Source organism: Pogona vitticeps, chromosome 1 (assembly GCF_051106095.1).
Source record: "Pogona vitticeps strain Pit_001003342236 chromosome 1, PviZW2.1, whole genome shotgun sequence".
Taxonomy (NCBI): domain Eukaryota; kingdom Metazoa; phylum Chordata; class Lepidosauria; order Squamata; family Agamidae; genus Pogona; species Pogona vitticeps.
This window is the reverse complement of record NC_135783.1, coordinates 304,750,947-304,777,438: the sequence shown is the minus strand read 5'-3', so window position 1 is coordinate 304,777,438 and position 26,492 is coordinate 304,750,947.

The following is a 26,492-nucleotide window of genomic DNA, read 5'->3' as shown; positions in this document are numbered from 1 at the left end:
TGTAACCTTACCCAGCACAGGTTGAATCCCATCTATAATTTCTACACCTGCTTTGCATGAGGTAGAAGCCCCAAATTTGTTTCAAATGTGACTTTGTGTCTATTTCTGGTAACAAATAACAGGTACGAGATAACAGGTGCTGATGATGTCCCCATAATCAGAGTTTTTGTTTCATGAAGCATTTTGGGTGTTCCATTGCAACACCCCTCATCATTTTACTTTTTTAAAAAAAAATTAAAGAGCAGATAAAATGAATCACAGTGGTGGGTGCTGAATCATGGATGCATTACAAACATTATAAATACGACCATCTTGGAGAAAAATTATGACACTGATATTTCAATTGTTCTGTGAGGCTCAATTTATGGAATTACATCATATGTAGTTTGGGCTGTTGGAATAATATGGGCGCTAGCCAGAAATGAAAACAATAGTTTTTGAGGTAAAAAAAGAAAAACAAAAAAACAAAACTCTTATGGAGAAAGTGATATGGAATATTTCTGGCAATCTTCTGAAAAGATTTTAAAACATTTTTAATGTAGTGAATGCAATTCAACGAAAGACTGCATATAAATCTCTTTACAATAGTGTTACCACCTTTGCCCCTAAATATTTCAGAGCAGTAGTCTCCTGAATGTACTGTTGTGTGTTCAAATTAAGTGTATTTTGTTACCCAAAAGCCACCTATCCCATAACCTTGAGGAAGATTTTAAAATGTACTTTTGATGACATTTTAAAAAAATTCTATGCAACAACAACAACAAATCTTATGCAGAGCTTAACTTATAGCAAGGCTCATCCAATTGTATTGCCTAGTTTTGCTGCCAAGATTAGTTGACAGCTATTCTCCTGGATTGTGTTGGGTGAGTCTTCCTCACCTTGGAGAATTTTTGTGCATAAAAGAGTGGGTAGAAAAATTTTCAGATTTTCTGGATGTTTGTTTTGAAATCAAGTTCTGCTTCTAGCTTTGCATCATGCTTCAGTTGTCCCTTCCCTCCCTTTATCTTGATTTTAAAAAAAAAAATTAAGTAAACTAGGAAGTTAGAAATCCTATTCAGACATTATACAACCAAGCATTTTGAACATACTTAGGTAGATACCTAGACCTGCCCCTCCATTGTTTATTTCTTCATGTTTTCAGTGGTGCATCAAAAGATAAGAGGATTTCTGCCTGTGTGTAGGTTCCACCTATGAGCAATACCAAGCCAGAAATAATATCACTAATTTGTTACAATGCGAAATCAGCTTTGCATACCTACTATATTTTTTAAATAAAATCTATTAGGATAGACTATAATTTTCAAGGCCTTCATCTTCAATAAGGCCAGAAAAACATATTAATCAATTTAGTGAACTTTGAAACACTTATTGACCTCTAGAGTCACCTAAAATACACCAAAATTAGTGTAAATTCCAATGAACCCTGCAGACCTAACTTCTGAGTAAATATGCTTGAGATTTTTTTTGGATTTACCCAAATATCAGAGAGGATGGTGATGATAATCTTTTTCAAAAACATAAATTAGTGCAAGATTTGGCACATAGAAAGTGTGGCCGCCAGGGCATATAGTTAGCCCAAAGCTATATGGTAAAAGAATTTACATTCTGGGAACTCATAGTATGAAGCAGACAAGTCCTATAAGGGGATTTCATTGACACATTGTGGTATGTCATTTCCCAAACTACGCTCATACTCACAGTGGTTCTGCCTCTTAGAAGAAAACAAGCTGGACTCAGACCAGACACAAGTGTATTGCCTTTCTGAATAGCCATGCCTCCCTGCTGTGCTGACCAGGGCAAACATTTAACCCTAAGAGACAGAGATCAACCCAAACGTGCCCTGGCTTGACCCATGTGTACAACAATAGCTGCGTTTTTTCAATAGCCTTCCCTTTACTACACATTTACAATGATAATTAACTGGCTGTTTTAAAGCCTTATTGAAATCTGCACTGAAGGGAAGGAATGTCAGGAGCGAAGCAGCTGCTCTCGGGAATCTCAGAACGTGATTAGTATTTTGCCCCATTTCATTCCTCTCTTTGTCCGCAGCCTTATTCTCTCCATGCCAGATTCAAATGGATTGATTGACCTAGAAAAACATGCCTGACATGCACAGAGAGTACTTTCTCTTAAGAAATGCAGTCTTCAGGCTAGCTCTAAGAGGCTCTGTTTTGATGGAAGGATCACATTTCTTTGACTTTTCAAAGTGCTTGATAATACCAGAAAGACCCAAGATGTTCATTAATAGGAGTTTGTCTCAGCTCAGTTGTGGACTGCTTGGCAGTTACTATGACTCTGATGGTAATTCTTTGGAAAGGCCTGCTTAACTTTGCTAATTGTCTTAAATGGAATAGTCCCCGAGTAATTCATGTCCTCCATTTTAGAGGCAGCAAAAGCGGGATGAATAGAAGTGGCTCTGGGATTTGTAAGAGCACTGCTGACTCCTTACAAAAAGAGTAAAGAGGCCAGAATATATAATGGTATCCAATATTTAAAAAGTGGATAGAATTGCTCATCACACATCATCACCCACTGTGCACAATGGGAATCTTACGGAGTGGATGGCCTCTTGAAAAGGCCTCTTGAAATTCTTTAGGGTCTTTGCAGGCAGAAAAAACGGGGAGGGCAGTTTCCCTGAATTCCTTCAAGGGAGGGAGAAAGCCTTCAACAGTTTCTCAAAGGCTGGGTTCACCATAAGCAGTGGTTGTGACCCAACTGTATTCACCCCTTCCCTGAGAGATAGTATTTTTTCACTGTCACTGAAAGCAGCAACAAAGTGGAGTGTTGGTAACATGAACACCATTTTGCTACCTTAAAATGTGTGTGGGGGGGTGTTGTGTTGTGGTTGGTGGCAGGAAGGCAGCCATCCTACCCCAAAAGAAGTGAAGAAATAAAGTGTGCTGCTGGACATTATCCTGTAAAGTGACCTTCTATTTCTAGTGGAGAAGGAAGAGGATTTTTTTTAGAATGCTAATCAATGAAAAAAAATTCTGAGAAATCTTGGCTCAGCTCTTTTCATTCAGGATCTTTCCTGCTTATGTTTCGGAGGGCCTCTATAGATACATTTTGTCCTTACTATAGAAGGTATTTATAATAAATTGCCACTCTATAAGCTTTGTAGCAATATGCAGGAGAGCATGTTGTGTCCATACTGGAAAAAACAAAAACATGAAACTAATACAGTGCCATGAATTGCTCTCTAACTTCCCAAGTTTCATTTACCCAAGAAAGAGACTGCCTCTCCCTCTCTGTTATTGCTATCATCATTATTCTGTATCTTCTCTGGCTGTCCATTTTTCCTGAAATGAAAAAGTCCTGTAGGAGAAGTTATGTTAAGGTACCTTCCACAGCTTTATTTGAAACATAGGAAGTTATCATAGCTATCATAGAGAAATGATTATACAGTGATAGACCAGCCATGTACTTGCATCTTAACCACCTCAATACTAAGTCAGGCACAAAAATCCTGAATCTGGCCCATGAGAATTTCTCTCTGGATTTTTTTCCAAAAGTATTTTTTTTAAAAAAAACACCATTGAAAAAAGAATGACCAAAATGGCAGAAATCTTTGTCACATTCTTATTAAATCAGTCTGCATGCATGCTGCAGGTCTGCATAAATCTTAAACGCCTCCACTTTTGCTCTGATGTATCCACCAGTGGGAATCTGCAGAGAAATATCTGAAGAGTAGTTCTGGAAATATCTGATAAATTTCTGTCTAACTAGGTGAAAGCCCTGACTCCAGTACCTTCTCTGGACAACAGCCTGGAGCCTACAGGGTACAATAGTTTTCTGGTGATAGCTTAACCAGGCAGGGCGGTCTGAAGTTGAAGTATCTTGGATAGCTCCAAGCAGCCCTCTAATAAGGTCTGGAGCTCCACCAATGCCCTTTACCGGACACTAGACTATCCTTTCCAGGACGTCTCCTTCTTGAATAGTAGCAAATGTTAAAGGGGTAGCTCTTTGATCTAAAACTTAGATTTCCATAATCTTTTAGGCACCTCTCATTATATTTTTACATTTGTTGCCTAGATATATGAAGAATAGTTCTAGAATTCCTTATCCTTGTTGATTTTGGTTGTCTTGGACCCAACAAGATGCCTTACGAAGATGGTGAGAATCCTGATCTCCTGCTTAGAGTACAAGAAAGGGGCTTTGTTTTCTTTCTCAAACATTTCCATATTTTGCCATTCAAAAGCATGCACAGACAGGACACACAGAAAGAATGGTTGGCTGTAACAAGGATACAAGCAACCTATTTCAAGGCTTTATGCTGTCACGTGTAAAGGAGCAGTCAGCCCAGTTTTGCCTAGTTTCATCTTACCGTGGGCAACTCTTTCCTAGGATCTGTAGTTTGTTGATGTATTCAGAGTTCTTTATAGACAGCTCTGTTTTTGTACCTCTTAGAGCACCATAGTAGAGCTGTCTAGCAAAGTGTTGTAGAACTCTGGTCAGGTCACATGTTTGTCTGATCACATATAGGGCTAAATCTACAACAGTGGTTCTTAACCTTGGGTTACTCAGATGTTTTTGGACTGCAACTCCCAGAAGCCTTCACCACCAGCTGTGCTGGCTGGAGTTTCTGGGAGTTGCAGTTCAAAAACACCTGAGTAACCGAAGGTTAAGAACCACTGATCTACAAGATGTAAGTAGGCATATACAGAACTACCAATAAATTAGACCTACGTCTGCTGAAGACAGAAGTCTGAAGAGGGCTCTGTAAGTATATTTGTTGATATTAGCAATGTTCCCAACCACAAAAGCTCTGTCATCACATTTGATGAAATCCAGCTACAGAACCTTCAGTAGACTATTGCGCTCAATGCATGAAGTTGTAACCTAATTTCACATACTGTAAGCGTTGGGGCAGGGATTTTGTGCACACCCCCATACTTTGCTCCTCCCCTCTGTAGTCTTAATTTGGTTGTATCTTCAGACATTCGTGCCCAATTTATCAAGGTCTGACTTACTTTGAGCCTTGTGGCACAGTGGTTAAAGTGCTGTAATGCAGCCTAAACTGTACTCACGACCTGGGGTTCAATCTCAGATAGTCGGCTCAAGGTTGGCTCAGCCTTCTATCCTTCCGAGGTTGGTAAGATGAGTACACAGCTTGTAGGGGGGACAATGTGTAACCTGCATAATTAACTTATAAACCACCCAGAAAGTGCTTTAAGTGCTATGGGGCAGTATATGAGCAGCTTGTGGTTTTTGTTTAGTTTTTTTGTTTTGCTTTTTTGAGGTTTGCAGTGACAATCGGGGATGGTTTTACATGCTCAATCATGTTCACAGCTACAGTTCTATGCTTGATCAGATGCAGGAATATAGCCTTTGTACTTCACCAAATTACAATTCCATAAAATGGAGTCATGTCTGTAAACTGTCTTGGGTCCCAATTAGGATGCAAAGAAAATTAATAAATGGCAATTGAAGTGGTATCAAACTGCTTAACTGTACAGCACTGACATGCTCTGTTTCCAATACTAGTTACAGATTACAGGCAACAAGGACAAATGTGTTGCCCTCCTTTCAGATAGTAGATTGAATCCAGAATTCGTCATAATTAAAGATGTACTAAAGTAATTGACATTTAAGTTAGAAATGAATAATTCTTTCAATATACATGAACTTCACTCTAATGTGCAAAGCATTTTATCCATATCTAAACATCTGGACTGCAAATCAGAATCTGTAAGTCACTCAAAGGCTGATGTCTGTATCATATGAAATGGCTAACTAAACCATTTACATGATATTGAACAAGAACATGTCACAATGACAAACACATGTGCATATGCCAACAACACAGACAAGCTTAGGATATCAGTGATAATATTTGATTGCTCTCCAGCAGAGTGCACTGCGTACACTTACATCAGGGAGAGGTATTCCAAGACTGAAATTATCTAGCATGAGTGGAAGTATTCTCCTCCTAGCTCTAGTGCTGTATCTTGTTCAAGAAACATGTTTGTCACTCTTGAATTATGATGATTCCTTGTCAAAAAATAAGTTAAAATTGGGCCCATTGATAGTTCTTTCAAGGAAATGTGATATCTGATTCTGTACATCACAATTGCCTAATTAGCTTATAGTCTGTTTGTGAAATTCGTAATAAGGTATATCGGTATGCTAACATTTTGATCCAAAACATACATACAGCCAGTTCCCAAAAGAGAGCAAGGAGAATTTGGTTTCACTGGGGATTACATGGTGATTTTTCCAAATTTAGCTGCTGGAATAGCAAGTTTAGCTTCATAACTATGATCAGTCACTTGTTGGAGAGTGTTAACAGGATCACTTTACAGACTTCGGCAATATTCTGGCAGCTAGGATCTTACCATCTGCATCATATTGCACAGCAAATATGGGAGAAAAAAAAACTTATTGGCAAAGACTAAGAAACAGAGGAAGTCAGGAATGGCTGTCATAATTAAAAGAAATCTATGTTGACTGTAGAGAGCAGAGAAAGGACCATTCCTGTATTGCCCTGCATAGCACTACTGTACAAAATGTGAACAAATCAAGCCCATTTTGCAATGACCAAAGTACAAAATAAAATTAGGGGATATATTCTGTGAAGTGTTTCTAGATCCACATGTAAAAGTGGTTGAGTCACTTTAGAATCATCAGCATGCCGCTTCATGTAGCCAAATATATAGCTCTCTTCATTAATTTATACAAAGGTAACACTGCAGTTCCCCTTCATGGATTGCTGCCTTGTCATGATGAAGGGGCTTGAATAATTCAGAGAAGCTATGGGCTATGCTGTGCAGGGACATCCAAGACAGACATGTCATAGTGGAGAGCTCTGACTAAATCTGGCGCAGGAACTGGCAAGCCATTCTAGTATCTTTGCCAAGAAAACTCCATGGACAGAAACAAAAGGCTAAAAGATATGACACTGGAAGATGAGCCCCTCAGGTCAGAAGGCATCCAACATATTACTACTGGGGAAGAATGGATGACAAGTACAAGTAGCTCCAGAGTTAATGAAGTGGTTGGGCCAAAGCCAAAAGGACGCTCAGCTGTGGATGTGCCCGGAAGTGAAAGGAAAGTCTGATGCTGCAAAGAAAAATACTGGATAAGAACCTCGAATGCAAGATCTATGAACCTTGGCAAGCTGGATGTGGTAAAACAGGAGATGGCAAGAATAAACATTGACATCCTGGGCATCCTGGGCATCAGTGAACTAAATGGATGGGAATGGGCGAATTCAATTCAGATGATTATCATATCTACTGTTGTTGGCAAGAATCCTGTAGAATCAATGGAGTAGCCCTCATAGTCAAGAAGAGTGGGAAAAGCTGTACTGGGATACAATCTCAAAAATGATAGAATGATTTCAATACGAATCCAAGGCAGACTTTTCAACATCACAGTCATCCAAGTTTATGCACCAGCCATCAATGCTGAAGAGGCTGAAATTGACCAATTCTGTGAAGACTTACAACACTTTCTAGAACTGACACCAAAGAAAGATGTTCTTCTCATTATAGGGGACTGGAATGCTAAAGTAGGGAATCAAGAGATAAAAGGAACAACAGGTAAGTTTGGCCTTGGAGTTCAAAACAAAGCAGGGCAAAGGCTAATAAAGTTTTGACAAGAGAACAAGCTGGTCATCACAAACACTCTTTTCCAACAACACAAGAGGCAATTTGACACAAGGACATCACCAGATGGGCAATACCGAAATCAGATTATGTTCTCTGCAGCCAAAGATGGAGAAGCTCTATACAGTCAGCAAAAACAAGACCTGGAGTTGATTGTGGCTCTGATCATCAGCTTCTTATAGCAAAACTCAAGCTTAAACTGAAGAAAGTAGGAAAAAACACTGGGCTAGTCAGGTATAATCTAAACCAAATCCCTTATGAATCCACAGTGGAAGTGAAGAACAGATTTAAGGAACTAGATTTGGTGGACAGAGTGCCTGAAGAACTATGGATGGAGGCTCATAACACTGTACAGGAAGCAGCAACAAAAACCATCCCAAAGAAAAGGAAATGCAAGAAAACAAAGTGGCTGTCCAACCGAGGCCTTACAAATAGCAGAGAAGAGAAGGGAAACAAAATGCAAGGGAGATAGGGAAAGTTATAGAAAATTGAATGCAGACTTCCAAAGAATAGCAAGCAGAGACAAGAGGGCCTTCTTAAATAACAGTGCAAAGAAATAAGAGGAAAATATTAGAAATGGAAAAACCAGAGATCTGTTCAAGAAAATTGGAGAAAGATGGACATGATAAAGGACAAAAATGGTAGGAACCTAACAGAAGCAGAAGACATCAAGAAGAGGAGGCAAGAATACACAGAGGAATTATACCAGCAAGTATATGGTTGTTCTGGGTTTTTCGGGCTCTTTGGCCGTGTTCTGAAGGTTGTTCTTCCTAACGTTTCGCCAGTCTCTATGGCCAATATCTTCAGAGGACAGCACTCTGTGCTCTGATGTAGTTGGCTTGGGCACTCCCACAGATAGTGTGGCTGCTGAACTTGAGCCAGACATCCTGGAGAGTGAAGTCAAGTTGGCCTAAGAAAGCATGGCTAACAACAAGGCCAGCGGAGGTGATGGCATTCCAGTTGAACTATTTAAAATCTTAATGACGCTGTTAAGGTGCTATTTATTTATTTATTTATTTTATATCCCACCTATCTGGTCAATTATGACCACTCTAGGCAGCTTACAACATAAAATACAGAGATAAATACAAAAAGGATTATTATGTAATAAACAAATTCAACAAGATGGAAGGTGAACAATAAGAAGAGAGAGGAAAGGAAAACACCAGGTATTAACTGGAGGGAAGGCCTGCCGAAACATCCACATTTTTAGTTGATTTTTAAAAATACCCAGCGAGAGGGCCGCGCGAATCTCCTGAAGTAGGTTGTTCCAGAGGTGAGGAGCCACTGCCGAGAAGGCCCAGTTTCTTGTTTTTTCCTTCCGGGCCTCCCTCGGTGTCAGGCTCCTCAGCCTCACCTCCTGACTCGCACAAATGACACAAATAGAACTTGGCTGGAGTAGGCATTCCTAAATATGCCAGCTACACTAAATATGCCAGCAAGTTGGAAAACTCGGCAGTGGCCAGAGGATTGGACCCAGAAAAACTGGAACCTGGAGCAGCAAGGTGCCAATTTACTTACAAATGCAATGATTTTAAAGCCTATGTAGTCCCCTGGATCAATATACCGCACAACATACAGCCAGACTAAAAGTTGTCTCAGGAGGATACACACCCCAACCTCAAACCTTGGGACTTTAAATAAACCTCAAAAAGCCCGATCCAGCTCCTGATTCATTTCAACAGTGGAGCTGCATTCTTGGTATCTCTGTTGAAACTCTTCCCACTGGGATTTAAACTCCTGTTGAAATAGCTCCCCAAAGAGTGATTTATCGACACTCCTGCAGGCATTTGGGGTGTGACTGATTCATTGTAGTTTTTGTTGCTGCTTGATTTCAATTGCCAGAATTCTCCAAAAATTCCCCAGGCAGAATTATAGGAGTTCCCCAGGCAGAGTTAACAGGAATTCAGGCCCATGAACCCATATCATGTCGCTTCATTTCACTCACATGAACAAGGCTAAGGCCTCTGCGGCTATCTAGTATTCCAGGCTGGGTGATTCTTTACTTGCTTGCTGTTTGAACAGCTAGAAGAATATCAATCTATGAGCTCATAAAGTCGTAACTTTAAAAGAGAGAAAGAACAGAATCCAGTCTTTCCTGTTTCCTGCCTAACAGCTCTCCTGCAGGGACTAAACGTTGCCCCTGACTGATTTCCTCCTGCCTTGTGGTAACCTAATGCCTCCTGCCTCCCTTGTTCATTCTAGGTACCCCTATAAACTGATGGAGCAGGCCAGAGGCTCCCTCGAGAGGTCTGTCGGGCTTGGCTCTGCTCTCTCTTGCCAAGCTAAACTTTGTAATAGATGTCATTTCCAGTTCTCCAGACTCTGTTCAATGGAGGCCATGAATGCTTGGCTGAGCAACAAATTTGACCCCAATTACATTAGTATGTTTCCTTGACAAATTAATGGCCAAAGGACTATTTGCCACCCCTTTGCCTTGTTTATTCTTTCAAAGGCTGCCAAGAGCTTGTCAGGGAACAAGCTGAACAGATACAGATGCACTGATAGGCAGTTTCTGGTGATATCTTCACATTAACGTGTTCCCTAAGGTAATACAAGGATCAAATAGGGCTATTTAAATATGCTATTTCCTATGGACTTTGACCAAATGTTTTACAATTCACTGGCTGTTCTGCTTTGCTCTTTTTATTCCGGTGCTGCTAAAAGCAGTTACACTATACTAGAGATGGAAAAGAAAATTGTTGGCCTTACATCTCACTATAGCAATATTCATTTTACACCTCCAGAGATTGTCAATGGACTAGAGCACATCTTGACTTGGAAAACCATACAGTTCTGAGGCTTGCATTTTTTTTTTTTTTTTGAGGGAGGCTTTGTATAAAATCGTATGTACATTGTTATAAACAAAGCAAGCTAAAAATTCTGCTAAATTCTAACTAAATGTGCTTTAGTTAACAAAGAAATATGCACAAAATGTGTATCTTAGGAACGTGTGTGCAAAATATGTATACATTATCAATGTGCATAAATAATGCATATCCTTTTGTAGAAGATGTGAACAAAGCTGTGCACAAGGTTTTTTTTTTTTTTTCAGGAAGGGGGGAAAAAACCTTACAAGTCTCTGGTACAGAAGACAAATCCCAGTGGCCTGAGAGATTTTCACCTCTTTACATTCTTGTACTCTATTACAATATATCAGACATCCAAAAACCAGTAACTGTACTTGCAGATAAAACCACTGGTATTTCTTTCTATCTGTGGAAAACAGTTTATATGCCTCATGTGATTGGAAGTTGTACTCCTTTCCAACAGTGGTAAATGATAGTTGCCTGCAATTACATAATATGCTTTTAAAAGTAATTCCATCTAATAGTGTCAATCTAGTTAGAACAATGGGCTTTATACCCACTTCATTATTTCATTTATTAACAGATTATATGCTACTTTTCAGATTAGAGCTGGCTGGTTAACTTAGTGGACAACTTAGTGGTTTAGTAGAGGTTCAAAGTTTGATTCCCCACGGTGTCTCCTGCAAGTAGAGCCAGTCTGTGTGGCTTTGGGCAAACTGCACAGTCCTAGCATGTCCCCAGAAGAAAAAGAATGGTTACCCACTTTGGAGTAGTGTCCACCTGAAAAACCCAGAACTGACTTGATGGGATGTGATTATTTATTTATTTATTTATTTATTTATTTATTTATTTATTTATTTATTTATTTATTTCAGGTTCATGTCGTGGGAATTATTATTCATTATTTTTGGGTCTGCCCTTGCATTATTTATAGATCTGCCCTTGAAAACTGTTTGGAAATTTCAAATAATACATAATTTAGGATCAAACCTACACATGAAGAGGAGAGTGTGCTTTGTTGTTTAGTCGTTAAGCCGTGTCCAACTCTTCGTGACCCCATGGACCAGAGCACGCCAGGCCATCCTGTCTTCCACTGCCGCCCGCCGTTTGGTCAAAGTTCCATCACTGCTTTGCATAAGTAAGAAGCAATGAGAGAGCCAGAGGAACAGAGCCTTTAGTATCCATGGGGGATACCTGTAAAATGAACATTCAATGTTGTGCAGAGGGCTTCTACACATACAAAAGGCACTCTGCTTCTGACTTACAATTTTTCACATAATCCAAATAATGATGAGGGGGATCAGGGCTAGTATGTTCCTCTCTGCTTCTGCATAATTAACCCTACAAGAGAAGAGGGCGCTAGAATCTTTAAAATCCAGATTGAACCATGTTACACTAATCTTTTAGGAGCTACATTGGCTGCTTATTTACTAAAAAGTCAACTACTGAAATCAGTTCAAGGTGCAGGTACTTTCATTTCAAAGTGTTTGTGGCTTGGGCCCAAACCTCTGAAGAAACAGCTCTTCCTATATCACTCTTTGAGATAGAGTGAGAAGGCCCTTTTGTTTCCTCCTTCGAGGTAGAAAAGTCCCAGCATCAGAATCTAAACATCTGAAATTGATACCAGTAAAACTAGACAAAACCAGCAAACAGATCAGACAAAGAGAGTCCAAAGACAGAGTTTAGGAAGAGATAGGGGAATAAGGTAAGCCAAGGAATCCATAGCTAGAGTTGCCAGATACATGGGTACCAAAGGGAGGACATAGCCAAAAAGGAGGACAGAGGAGGACATATTAAGGGGGTGGGCTCCATGCACAGGATGGGGTGGGGGCCATGTCGCTTTTGGAATTAGGTATTGGGGAGAATGGGTCGTTGATCATGGGGCAATACCATGACCATTGAACTTACTCAGTCTTGAAAGGTCAAGACTGGGAAAGTTACACTTAAAAACAAAATAATCAACAACGATCAAACAAAATATAAGAGCTACTAAAACAAAGTACACTAAGAAATCACATTAATAAAAGCATAATAAAATGTAAAGATTCCCCTTGACAATTTTTGTCCAGTTGTGTTTGACTCTAGGGGGCGGTGCTCATCCCCGTTTCCAAGCCATAGAGCCAGCAGATAATCTTCTGTGGTCACATGGCCAGTGCGACTTAGACATGGAACGCTGTTACCTTCCCACCGAGGTGGTCCCTATTGATCTACTTGCATTTGCATGCTTTCGAACTGCTAGGTTGGCGGGAGCTGGGACAAGCGATGGGCGCTCACTCCGTTGCATGGATTCGATCTTACGACTGCTTGGTCTTCTGACCCTGCAACACAGGCTTCTGCGGTTTAGCCCGCAGCGCCATCATGGCATAATAAAGTGAAATAAAAAGTTTTAAAAGTTGTGTGACAGATTTAAAACACTTTATAAAAACTAGGAAAAAAACAGGTGTGGATTTCTCTCTGCTTGAGAAATGCAAAGGGTGGAGAAAATGGATTTGGAGAGAGAGAATTTTATACATACACACACACAATGCTTACTACTCTACATATGACAAAGCCATATATGTATATATATAATATATACATTGTGTGTGTGTGTGTGTGTGTGTGTGTGTGTCTACATCTATATCGGTATCTATGGCTTTGGATACACCCACCGACCCACCCACCCACAGAAAATGGCTGTCAGGGGGCTTTGTGTATGTGTGTGTGTACACATACACACACCCACACACACACACACACACAAACACACATGAAGGGAGGGGTGTGTGTGTGTGTGTGTGTGTGTGTGTGTGTGTGTGTGTGTGTGTGCATGCGTGCCTCCTCTTCCCCGGCTTTAGGAGGAAGGAGGGACCGGACCAGCCTCTATTTCCCTGGCTCTGAACTGCCACACCCTCAGAACCCCAGACCAGTCTTCCCTCCTGCTTGCATCAATTCATTTTTTCATAGCTTTGAATTAGTCTCCCTCTCTTTCTCATACACACACACACCCTCCCTCCCTGAATTTTCTACAATCTCACCTTTAAACAAGCTTGATGAAGCCACGCATCCCTCTCTCACATCGTTCTTCCTGCCTTAATTGGAGTGTTCCATCCTCCTGCTTGCAGTCACCTCTGGCGGAAGCAGTCATTCACAGGCTGGATTGACTGCCAGAGGCTGTTCTACAGCTGTAACCAATCAAGTCACCTTATCTCCGATCTCTGAAAGAACAGAGGATCTACAAGTGCCCACAGCCAAGGAAAGAGGGAGAGGTGGCTTCCAATTTGATGTTCGGCTACAGGGGGTGGGGGTGAGGATACAAAAGCTGGACATTTTAAAGTTTTTTAGCTTTGCTGCCAGATGGAGGACATTAGCCTGAAAAGGAGGGCATATTCCTCCTTTTGCTGGACACCTGGCAACCCTATCCATAGCCAAAGACAAATAACAGTCAAGGGTCTAAATCAGGGGTGTCCAACCTTTCACCTTCCCTGGGCCACATTAGAAGATGAAAATTTGGTTTGGGCCGCACATACATTTGGTTTGGGCCGCATGGGGGGGCAGCCCTAGCCTTCCTCCGTAGCCCCGCTCCAAGCGTGCTTACCAGCAGCTGCGATTTTAGACAGCAGAGGCTGCCAGCTTCGACTCCGGTGGCTTTATGGTGCTGGGAGGGGGTCCGCCTATCGACGAGGAGGGTGCAATGCAGTCACGCAGCCCCCCTGTCCCACCCCTCCCACTCCTTCCTTCCTTCCTTCCCTCTCTCCCCCTCTACTGTTGTGACATCTCCCGGCCACATTCTGGCCGCAAGCGCCGGCAGTGTAACTTGAAACTTTGGAATTTCTTTAAAAATAAAAAATTGCACTGGGCCGCATTACGAGCTGACCTGGGCCGCATGCGGCCCTTGGGCCGCAGGTTGGACAAGCCTGGTCTAAATGGTCCAGTTCAAAATAACAGGGAGACAGAGATATGCCAAGAGCAGCAATCAAAACACAGCTCAAGATTGATCAGACACCAGCAGACCTATGACATGTGACACAGGATACAAGGAAGGCAAGAATATCTGGCAGAGGATAAAGCTTGGAAAGATACTGCTCTTAGCAATTTGACCAAGCCAGGGCCAAAGCTTCTACAGATGGGATAATTGATCCACACCAGAGGGGAGTTGGGGAGTCTTCCTAGTCTGGGCCCCTTCCCAAATATTGCAATCAAAATTCCTGAGGGCAATATTAGAAATCCCCAGGGATGTTGCCAACGTAAAACTAAGATTGGAAACTAGTCAAATTAAAATCGAAGCCAGGATATGAACTGCAGTTCTCATGTATTGGCTCACACTGTCTTATCTCCCTATTGGTCTTGCACTACTGATCCTGCAAGACACCTTTAAGTCAAAATGGGTTCAGTTAGCTGAACAAAAATAGCCTCTTTGGGTCTCTCTAGGCTGACTCTGTTAACCATGAGAATGGAACAGGCAAAGAAAACCATGAAGCAGCGTATTGAGGACATCGAGAGACAAAATGATTTAAGCAGTGCCCCAGAATTCTATCTTAGGGAAGACAGCTTATACAAGGTCACAGCAGCACCTTATTTTCCCCAGTTGGAGCAGCCCAAGTATAGAAGGGCGTTTACTCTGGCCTGGCTTAACACACTACCTTCAGCAGTGCAGGAGGGATGATATAAAAAGACCCCCTGGGCAGAGCACCTTTGCCCATGTGGAATGGAACAGATAGAAACAACTGAACATGTCCTGTTGTAGTGTACATATTATAAGGACATACGTGAAGAACTTGTTTCCCTTTGACAGGCCAATATTCTGGCTGTACAGAGCAACAATGTATGCATGTGCTGCTGTCTGATTTCATTCCTATGTTTACACATAGTGTTGTCAAATTCTTTACTGCTGCTTATGGGCATTAGAAAAAGGAACCCAAAATTGGATGGGCCTCCATAGTCAGAGCATAGTTTGTTAGACATTTTGGAATTGCTTCAGGGGAGATGTTTTGACACTGTTGTTGTTTACCTCAGAACCGACTGTTGCTTTGCATTCGATCCCAATATTTTTGTATATTTATTTTGTGGCTGGTCTTTTGACCATAATAAAGTTCTGTCTGTCTGTCTGTCTGTCTGTCTGTCTGTCTGTCTGTCTGTCTGTCTGTCTGTCTGTCTGTCTGTCTATCTATCTATCTATCTATCTATCTATCTATCTATCTATCTATCTATCTATCTATCTATCTATCTATCTATCTATCTATCTATCTATCTATCTATCTATCTATCTATCTATCTATCTATCTATCTATCTAGGAGCATTTCCCTATTCTTAAGGAGACCTCTTCAGAAACTGAACACTTCTCTTGTTAGCCTCCAGCTCAGCTTGACATTATTTCCAATGGTGCCTTTGCTCAGTGTTGCCCCCAACAAATGTGAAGGGGTCCATCATCACCTGATTCTGGGACTGAGTCTACTCCTGGGGTATAGCCTTCTGCACCCAAGGGCAATGGGTCCTCAAAAACAGGAAGCTTCTGCTATTCTTAGGGTTTGGAGATTTGAACTTCTCCTCACCTGCTGAGTCTATCCATCATGGCATGACATATATTGTCCATGTTTCATCTATAGAAGGAATACATTATGCAAAGGAAGGAAGGAAGGAAGGAAGGAAGGAAGGAAGGAAGGAAGGAAGGAAGGAAGGAAGGAAGGAAGGAAGGAAGGAAGGAAGGGTGGGCCTTTTGTATGGTGGTGCCCTAATGTCTTCCTGAAGAGACTCAGATACTATATTCTTTATAGCACTTTATAGCACTAAGATAATCATTTTTATTTTCCTGGGTTGAAATTGCTGTGTTTTCAACTTGACTTATGATTTCATTCCTTTAATTTCCCTCCTATGTTACTGCTTTATATTGTATGATAATTTATAATTTTTAAAATTATATATGGTGCTTAAAAATCAGACTTTTAAAAGCAGGACACTCTTATACATTCTTGAAATGAATTGAAACCTCTTCTGCTGGGTTATTTCTCTTATTTAATGCACCCGATCTGTACCGCTCTTGTGATCACGATATGCTGAGTGCTATTTATTAATTACATCCTCTTCTTCAGCACAAAATTATTCACTTAGGCGGACATGCATCCCATTCACAAAGGATAATCCCCTATTTGAAGGGCTGTCAGATGATAATCTTCTATTTGAAGGTGTCCTTTATTGAAAGGTTTGTTTGGTCCAAGCTCACTTTAAAGATAGAGAACTGTCAGTAGAGAAAGCAGGAACCTTGACATCTCCTATCAGCAGTAGCTACCTGACCAGCTCACATCACCGAAGTCCTACTGAGGAATTTTAAAAAGGGTTAATTGGAGCAGAGAAAGAGTTCTAGCCCCAACCCTTTGCCTGTTACTTTCTTCATACAAAAAGGAGAATTTTAAGAGGAAACAGTCCACTACATGTGGAGCCTCCACATACAGTCAGGAACCATGATTTTTCAGGATTCACAATCACAATCAGACTCCATTTGTAGCAGAAAAAACTCATTTTCATAATGTCCTTCTGAACATGAGATGTTTAATGCAGGCAGAATTTGGGACAGTTACAGAGTAGTGGATTTCGGTTAAATTCCTCTAGCTGTACAGCAGAAGTGTGGGGATTCAAAGAGCAGAATTAGCTTCAAGTTTTCCAGAGTGGTCCACCCCTTTTCCTCATCAACTGGCACAACAATGCCAATAACTCATTCTGAGACATTTGTGGTAGAAAGAATAAAAGGTTTCATTCACTTACAGTGAACAGATAACAGCAAACTTAAAACATGACTGCTTTGAGCAACAGGCCTCAAGAGACTAACAACTGCCAAAGAACAACAGAGAGAGGAAAAGGCATGGAGCAGAGAGGCCGTGTTCTCTTTGAATTCAGTGGCAGAGAAGGAGCCACTGGTTAGTAGTGAATACTATTATAGTCACCCCAGCCTAGAAAGGTCCCTCTCAGCAAAACCCAGAAAAGGCAGCATGCGACATTGCAAACAAATCCAGTAGGGACTAGAACTATCTCCCTGATCACTCTTTCACATTATTTTTTTTCTGAACATCTGAACAGGACATTAGTCACTGTCTTCTCCCTTATAGGGAGATATATATATATTGCAATTTTGCTAAAAGTACATTAATTATTTCTGTCATTGACAGACATAAATCAGCATATGCTAGTTTTATACAGACCACTAACCTATTTTGTTGTCTTTTTTCATGATAAATAAATTGCCACCCTAAGGCTTCCACAGGTCTCCCATCTGAGCACTTACATAAGAAATACCTAGGTGGCTTCAATAATGCTACAGCAACGGGTGCTCCCAGGCTTTTTGCTAGGCACTGTTCGCCCAGACAGTTGGATTGCCCTCTTACTCACAGAGGTGGTTTCCCCCCAGGACAGGATTAAAAATCTGAGGGCAGGGTGGTGCAGGAAGCTTTTACTGCTGTGTTTGTTTTGTACAATGAGGGAAGGTTTCTGCCTCCCGGGCTCTAACCCAAGCACCATTTACTAAGACCAACAAAGAGTGCATTTTATTAGACTGACAGGGTCAAGCTAGACATAATATTAATCATGTCTTTAAACTCTGCATCTGAGATGCTCCATAGCAGCATCAAGGTGTCTGTTCATAGGCTGCACCAGTGTTCACTTGCAATTATTGATTTGGTCCTCAAATCAATGTTTGCTGTAATAATAGCTTCCGAGGGAAACAGTGCAGGGTAGTAAATGTTGGAAAGGAAAGAGAAGAGAAGAAAAGAAAAGAAAAGAAATCCAGCATGGTGGTCCCAAGCCAGATTATTCATTTCTGCATCTGCTGTTGCTTTTTTTAAAAAAGGAGGAGAACCCCAAGCACAAGAATCACATTGTTAAGATCACATCTGGTTTCACCATGACAGACTGAAACAAAAATGATGGAATTATTCCAGTTAACTACTTGACCTGGATAATTTATTTATGATCACCTTCCTGAACCTGATGCTCTCCAAAAGGGATGGGTTACCATTTTTAGCAGCCACAGCTGGCATGGCAGTGGGGTAAACTGTTTGTGGATAATGGGAATTGTAAGCCGACCCATCTGGGGCTCACGAGGCTGAAGAAGGCTGATTTAATAGTTGTTGTAGAAGTCAAACAAAATCTGATTAGTGGTCTCCACTATATTGCATTTTCAGGAGAGTGTCACTTCACTTTCTGGTTATATTATGGTTAGCTTAAGCTTTCCAAATTATTTCATTGCTTGTTTCACAAGACATCTCCAACACTATTATCTTGGATCACAGACATGAGCTCTTGAACCTCATTTGAAGGTTCAGGAGGTTTGAAAACAATCCCATCCTTTGAATTCTATTTCTGCCAGAAATTCAGAAGACACTTTTGGACACAGAGCCAAAAAATTACAGATGTGAGGGACATTTTTGACACTTATGTTCCAATCAGATCGGATCCAAGCCGTAACTCTGTTTATGATTGATTGTTGCGGGCTGAAGCCGGAGTTGAGCCTAAATAAATTAGCGATGATATTCATGGAAGCTTATTTCTCTGTAATTATGTCCAGAACTTATGAGAGTTCTGGAGCCAACCAGAAGCAGTGTTAGAGCAGAACAACCAACATTCTGAACACTGAGCTCCTGGACTAGACCTTTCTCTAAAGCAGGGAGGGGGGTACCTATGCAGTTAAACTAGGAACTGTCATTTGAAAGGCAGATGGATATATGCCTTTCTATGCGATATGCTTTTTCAAAGACTACTAGTCCTAGATTTCCTTCTCCATAATCAGGAAGAAGAGAGACAGCAACCGTAGTTCTAAGGGATATTGGTTCCAACAGAGAATCTGTTCTAGTTAAACATTAAACATGGAAAACATCCATGGGACCATGAGGACTGGCCAAAAAGTTACAAAATAGCACATTTCAAACCATTTATGAATACTACGTTAAAAATGTAATTTCAGTAGTGATGTAATTTCAGCAATATAGAACATATAGTGAAACATTCAGTATAGGTCTGTATAGCTTCCCTTTTTGAAATGTGTTGTTGGTTTATAAATAAGACAAAGTGCATGTGTGTGCTTTGGATTTTAAAATAGACTTGAAAAGGCTGCCTTGGTGTAGGGTGGGGGTGGAGGCTATTTTCCTCTGAGAGCTTGACTACAATGAGGAATTCATGGAGAGAAACAATCTGAGAATTAATATATTTTTTCAGTGTACCTGGCACCTATTTAAAAGCTAATTAAGAGAAGCTGTATATGACTTTTGTTCCATGATTAAGTGAATTTACCTTTTGTAAGGCTGTTTAACCTATAAACGCCAGTGAAGCCTGTGCTTTAGTTTAACAAATAGCATTCCAGCTTAATTTGTTTTGCTGTCTTTACCTATTTATAACACTAGCCTTCTGAGTAGAACGCTGGCAGGCTGCCATTTTAATCATGCAAAGCCAGTGAAATTTGTGGAGTAAATACCTTTTAATGATTTTATCAGCCCTCTACTGGTATAGCATGTTGGAATGTTCAAAGGGAACAAAACTGAGTTTTTAAAAATTCAGAGGTAGTCAAATATACTGAAGATCTTGTTCAACAGATATGGGACTAGAGTTACAGACAAGAATGTGTCACCCCATTATGCCAACTGAATTTCCTCATGAACTAGCATTTCAAAACACATGCTGTCTCCAACATAAAGAGCAGAGTATGCTGCCTTTTTATTGAGCCTGTAGGTAAAAAATAATAATTACTACAGTTTGCTACTTGTGTTGGGGCAAACTAGATGCTCTCCCATGTTTTCAAGGAAGGTGATTTGGCTTTTATGTTCCCACACCTTCTACTGCCAGGCCGTAGGGTAATCAGAAAGAAAAATAATAACCAATTCTCCCTCCCACCCTTAACCTGAGTTGGTGTATTGTGAGTGAACACATGCAGTTAACATCACGAATGAGATAACAGAATATTTTACTATAGCTTTATAAAACCAGTTGTTTGAATCCCTACAATGCAAGAATGAGGACAGCCAAGATTTAATGTAAATATAGGTTTTGGTCAGTTAGACTGCTTCAGTATTAATGCTGAGTACACGAAAAGTATCCTCCAAGTGTCTTCTATTTTTGTGACATCCAAGCAAGGTCATTGTTAGGAGTGACTGCTTCAGTAAGAGCTTACACCAAAGCTGATAAATCAGCAGGATGACTTGCCAATTCTGTCATTCTCCATTACGTGTGTGAGGTGTTATAGAGGAGAAAATCTTCTGAGGCAACTCAGACTGGGCTTGTCTCAAATCACCCTGCTTTAACTTTCTGGTATGTCTACTGACGATCAATCTCAGACACTTGGAAAGGTCAAAACAGGTGTGCCTCGTGCCGAACCACATCTCTGGCACAGAATGTCCCAGTTTGGGGCACTTTTTTGGGGGGGGGAAGGTGTGGAATTTGGCTTGCATGTGTGGAAATTTCAAAATCAATATTGAAGGTTCAGAACAAGGAAGAACCGTGTTGGATCAGAAAATCGGAAGCTATCGTAGTACCAACAGAGATTTTTCAGAAGCTGCAGTTGAAAACAACTGATTTCCCTGCTAAATATTAGTGCTTAGGAAGGGAGAAGCTGTCTGGATTGCTCTGTGGTTTAGGTATCTGACTGTAGAGTCAGAGGTTGGGAGTTAGATGCTGCCTGAGGGGCCAGCCTGTGTAGTCGTGGGCAAGCTGCACAGTCCCCAGCTGACCCCAGAAGGAGGTACGGTAACTTGCTTCTGTGTGTTCTCAACCTAGAAAAGGGTCTCCATAAGTCAGAACTGACTTGCTGGCATGCAAGTAATGTTATATTTGGAAGGCACAGATGCTTACTCTTTTCCCTATCTAGTTTCTTCCTGTTGTTCCTTTCCCACCAAAGTTTGTACAGCATCATGATTACTCTGACTTTGGATCAGACAGATGTGTTGCACCCAAACAAATCTTTAATATTTTTTGTTACAGGTTTTTTTCTCCTTTCTGCACTTTTCTCACTTATTTTAATTTTATTTTAATTTTAATAATCTACTATAACAATATGTGCTTTGTTTTCTCCTTATCTATCCAAAGTAGTCTAGCTTTCTGCATTGTATATAATTTATGATTTATTTATTTTTTTGGTCTTTGTTCAGTCAACATAGAACTTCTTTTCTGGGCACCCACTCAAGCCAAGAAATTCTTAACATCCTATGATTAATCCACATTGCAAATATGAATTCTAAGTTTTTGCTGTGATCCAGTTCCTTAATTGTTTGAAAAACTGGATTAAGAATTACTTTTATTGTTTTCAAAAAATAATAAACAGACTTAAGATGTATTACAGCAGAACGTATGACATTGCACACAACACACACTAAATAGGCAAGAATTTTTAAAAAGCAGCCACAAAAAGCTTCAGTCAAGATTAAGCACTAGTATTAATAGTCTAAAATAATCCTAAGGACTAACTATATAAAAGCAATTTCCCCTGTAAATATTGAGTCATTCTCATGATTTTAAAAAAGGCCTCCTGAAATATTAACTGTTCAAGTATAAGATTATATGATGAAATTCTTCATTTACATACATAAGAAATGAACAAGAAGTCCATAAAATTGTCCATAAACATGTTCTTATTTCCAATCCTTTTATGGCTCAGTTAATTTATAAGCTTTTCAGAGAGGATTATACACTATCCATGGTTCTATATACAAGCCTTGCGTTCTGTAGATAGACTGCCATTACATTCAAACCATCCAAATTCTCCCAGTATTTCTCTACCTCTAAAGGAGCTGCAAATAACAAATTTATTAAATCTCTGTTTAATGGGTCTTTTTTAAAAAAGTTCCATAAGCATAGAGAACAGTAGTAGGTGCTCTCCTTATTTAATCTTTTGTCTGGTAATAACTATTAGAGTGACATCTGCTTTTTTCCAGAAAAATATGACTAGAACACACATTGGCTGCATGAGATGGAGAAAGCCACACAACCAACCTCTCCAATATTCTGCCAGTGTTTTCTAGTATGTGGAAATGTTTTCTGGATTCAAGTGTCTGTGATGTATTGCTTTAAAAGCATTGCTTTTGTAATTGTGCTGAAAGAGATTTAAAGGGCAAGGATACCCCAACTTCATCCCATTGGAAATAAGAGGTTTTGACTTTAAGTTCCATCTCCCATGCTATTTTGGACTCTATTGCCATCCCAAATAAGCTTTTAACCCACTAGTTGTAGAGTTGAGAGGCTTGATCTTTGTTGGGGGGAGGGGTGTAAGGGAAATGAAAAAAAATTCTTTAGTTACAGGTCTCAAAGACACTAGATATGGAATTAGTATTTCATAGATATACTTCATAGCTCTTACAAAGCCTTTCGATTTGGTTAGTAAGGACGGCCTTTTTAAAATACTTCCCAAGATTGGATGTCCACCTTGACTCCTTAACATCATCAGGTCCTTTCATGAGGAAATGAAGGGCACTGGGTTTTTGGTGATAGAAAATAAAACCAGGTTTCCGGATATATGGCTTTATCATATTAACATGGACCACTTTTCGAGGTTCATCCCCCCTCTGAAGTACATAATTGATTGAACGCATCTCGGATACCACAGTGTAGGGACCTTCCCAAGCTAACTGAAGCTTGTTCCCTTTGATGGGTCTCAGCATTAATACCTCCTCTCCAGGATTAAGCTCTCTCTCTCTCTGGTGTTATGATCATACAAGGTTTTTGTTTTAGTTGGGCCTCCTTCAAATTCTCTCCTGCTAGTTCCAAAGATCTCTGTAAAGTATTCATTAATTCATCCACACACTCAGTTACAGAGACAGTATCCCATTCTTTATAATCCTCCCTATTTTGTCTCAACAGGTCCAGTGGGCCTCAAACTCATCTCCCAAACAAAAGTTCAAAGGGACTAAAGCCTGTGCTCTTGTGGGACATCTCTATAGGTATAGAGCAGGGATTGTATTTTGTGGTCCCAATCATAAGGGTTTTCTACAATATATGCACGTATCATCCTCATCAAAGTTCCATTGAACTTTTCCACAAGCCCATTTGTTTGTGGATGATAAGAGGTCGATGTGACATGGGTGATGCCATAAATTTGCCACAGCCTTTTCATTAATTTTGATGTAAAGGAGGTTCCAAGGTCTGTGACTATTTCAGAGGCAAAGCCCATTCTGCACATATAACTGATCAATGCATCTGCTACTATCTCAGTTTCAATGTTTCATAATGGAATGGTCTTGGGATATCTAGTAGCGAAATCGATTATGCTTAATATGAATTTATTTCCTCTTTTGGGAGCTCTTGGCAGGGGTCCTACAATATCCAATTCTAATCATTGGAATGGGGTTGAAATAATAGGTAAAGGGGACAATTAGGCCTAGCTTTGTCATTTCCAATACCCCTTCTCTGGCACATATCACAAGCCTGATAAAACTGCTTAATTTTCTGACTCATTCCTGGCCAGTAAATATTCCCTGCAACCCTTCATTTGGTATGCAATATTCCCATGTGAGCTCCAAAAGCATCACTATGTGCTTTGCTTAAAATCTTGTCTCTATATTTTTCAGGCACAATCAGTTGTTTAAGGTTCCCATCTCCACCCCTCTGAAGTGCTAAGAAAACTTCTCTATATAACAGATTGTTATCTATTACATATATATATATGGGCATTCAGGCATTAATGAAAATGGAGGTCCCTTAGCTTTCTCAAAGCACTGCATAAGGATGGTATCCTCCTTCTGTTCCAGATAGGCGGGATATAAATAGAATAAGTAAACAAACAAACAAGCAAACAAAAGATGAGTTATTAGGGTTTTTCATAAATATAACTTCTGCCATTTCATCCACGTTAGAGTTGTCTTTTAAACTGGGGCCTTCCAGGTTACTATGAGAAGTTAGGGAATGTGTTTATACAAAAGCACTCTGAATATGCCTAGTGAGATCTAATCCAATCAAACAAGGTGCTGGAATTTGATCAGATATTGCCACATCCCAAATTCCAACCCAGCCCCGATAGTTTATCTTTACTTTAGCCATAGGTAAAATCACTGGTATAGATCTTATTCCCTTGATTGTAACAGTTTGATTTGGAAGTATTTGTTCTTTAGGAACCACCTCAGGGTGACACAAGGTTATGTGGGAACAAGTATACAATTCCAACATCAGAGGTCTCATTAATATGAATTTTCTCTCCAGAGTTCTGTAGTAAAATATTATCTGACTTTATAAGAAAGCACTGAACGACTCTGGCTTGTGGCAGATCAGAATTTTCTGTCGTGCTAGTTGCCATGGAGACATAACCATTGTTACAATCTCCTTCAGTGGCTTCCACTGGTTTTATACAGTAAACATTTTTGGTCTGACTACTGAGTCTCACACTGAGTCCAAAATGACCTTTCTCCCCACACGCATAGTACTGTTCACTGGCCTTGGGTTCAAAATAAAGGGCCTTGTTAACCTTTCCCTCAATTATGTTTCAGATGATTCTGCTCTGTGGATGAGGGCTTGTCTCTAAAATGGCCTCCAGTAGCTTGGATACTTCTGAGGTAATCTCTATTGGGTGGGGGTCCTCTCCTCCTGTTGTCCCACACTTTTCTACCAATTTTTACCTCAGAGAATCGAGGATCTCTGATCTCACTAATGGAATCAGCATATTCAGACACCTGTAATATATTTTTCAGATTTTTGTCTTTGACTAAATAATGCAATTCCCCAGGCAAAATGGAATAAAAATAACATTTTTCATTTGGTCTAAAGAAGTGACATTTTCATGTTCCATCCATTTGTCCAAACATTGAATCAATTTAGCCCCCACTTGGGCATAAGATTCTTCAGGCTTTTTGGTAAGGGTACAAAACTTTCTTCTAAAGTCTTCTGCATTTATGCCAAATCTAGAATATACTATTTTTTTTATTTGCCTCAAAATCTCTAGCTTGCTCCAGAGGCATCTGAGAAATAAAGCTCAGCTAAATCTCCACTTATTGGTGATCTCAAAATTATCATCATTTCATCATCCTTAATCTCAAAGTCCCAGCATGCTCTCTCAAATGATATCAGGAAAGATTCAGGGCAATCTCCTTTCTTATATTGGGGAAATTTCTTTAGGTTAATTTTTGAGATATTTCTCTCACTAGAGTTGTTATTATTATTATTATTATTATTTTGAGAAGCTAATTCTAATTTTTCATCTGTATTTGAAATTCCATTTGTCTGGCTTCTTGCTCAGCTTTCGATTTTTCTCTGATCTCTAATTCTTTAAGCCTGAATTCCTGTTCTAACCTCCATTTTTCAAAATCTTTTGGAGCTTAGAACACTTTGTCTCTCTGATGCATCATCAGTTTCCTCCTGTTCCACTGGAGCTAGAGGGTCTCCATTTCCCTCCACTTCCTGAGGCAAACTTTCTGCCTCCTGACTCTTTTTTTGGATACGTTTGGGTGGCATGTTTAAGTCTGAGTAAATTAGTCTTGAATGTTTGTACTGCTTTTAAAAAGGACCTGTCTTTTTGCTGTTAATTCCAGTAACTATGTTGTTGTGCTTCACTCAGCAGCTCTCTCTAGCTGTTCTCCAGCTAACAACCTTTTAATTACTGTCTCTTTATGACTGAGCTATTCTTGCTCTCAGGCACCAAAATAATTTAACTTTTCAAGCCTCTGCTTTGATTTTCCTATCATCTCAGATCTACTCTGACCTCTGTCTTCCACTTTTATCCACCCGTGCTCCCTTATCTCTCAGAGCCTTGGATTTCAAGCTAGCCCACTGGGTCTTTCAAATCCTGAGGTTTAAAAAAAAGATATTTCCTTCAGAGTCTGTTCCCTATCTTTAGTTTCCCCCAGATCTGGGTTCAGAAGCCCTGCCACTAAGCTTTTCCACAAAAGCTCTCGCAGGTCACCCACTTCTTTACCACAGACCTCTGACTGAAAGGTATCCATGACTCCAGAAAATTCACTTTTTAAACATTGGCTTTACTGGATTATTTTGTATCCCACCACTGCCACCAATTGTGATGTCTACCCCGTGGCCCCTGCTTGTTTCACCAAACACAGAGCTCACACGAGTATCCCAACACGCCCTTTAACACGCTGCCACCAGTTGATCTCTTTATCAACCTATATTTCCTATGAAAGACTG